This window comes from Sciurus carolinensis, chromosome 11 (assembly GCF_902686445.1).
Source record: "Sciurus carolinensis chromosome 11, mSciCar1.2, whole genome shotgun sequence".
Classification (NCBI taxonomy): domain Eukaryota; kingdom Metazoa; phylum Chordata; class Mammalia; order Rodentia; family Sciuridae; genus Sciurus; species Sciurus carolinensis.
The window spans coordinates 74,057,884-74,058,929 of record NC_062223.1 but is presented as its reverse complement, the minus strand read 5'-3'; positions in this window follow the sequence as shown (position 1 = coordinate 74,058,929).

Sequence of the window (1,046 nt, the reverse complement as noted above, 5' to 3'; positions counted from 1 at the left end):
TCCTCTACCTTGAGTGTAGCATCTCAGGCAAACAGGGCTACTATTGACAATGCTGCCAGATACACTTGAGTATAGTCAGACATTTGTTCAGTGAACAGTAAACAACCTTGAGGATCATGGTTCAGGTGTTTGATTAACGTGAGCAGGATGGTTACCATTCAAGGTATTTTCACAGGAACACAGGAATGGCTCACAGGCACGTTACGGGTCAGTCATTGTGTATAAACTTCACTTGATTCAACATGGATTTTGGTTTTGTGGGATACAAACTCCTTCCCTTCACAACCTTGAATTTGTCTATACATGTAACTTTCCTTTTTACTGTATCATTGCCCAGTCTGAATATCATTGTTCAAGAACTGGGAGAAGCAAAACTCTTCATATAAAGGATAAATGGGGAATGTTTGTTTCAGCTGATTACTACTTTTTAGTTTTCCTATGGAAGTTCAACTGGTTGTCCAAAAACCTCAGTAATAAGGATCCCATGGTCCTTCTGGAGGCTGCCTCCACCCTCCCACATTGGCCACTGAGACTTCTACATAGGTTACAGAAAAGTGAGTCACTTCACCCCAATGGATTAGGGACAGCATGAGAAAACAGATGACCACTTGCAAGAAATCCCTTGGTTAGTTTAAAAACAAGACTTATTCAGAATCAGAAAATACTGTGGGCCAGGTTATGGGGCTACCTTTCAGAGGTCCCATAGCTTCCTCAGATCATCTGTTCATGGAGTACAGGGGAGATACCAAGTTCTGCAGACTGCATGCTCAGGATGGACAAGGACACTTGTTGCCTGGGCACAGAACAAAGGGCAGAGATGCAGAAAGCTAAACTTCTTTCCACTCCCAGATTTAGGGCCTAACTGCTCAGCTACCTCACCAAGCCCACACACAAATGTCTCCTGGCTCAACTATAGCCATGCCCTCAGGTGGCCAGCTTGGGAAAGAGTCTTGTCCAGGAAAGAATTCTTGCAAGTCCACTTGTGAATTTCTAGCTTTAAAAAAAAGAGAAACCAAAGAAAAGGCAGTCTATTCTTCACACCTGAG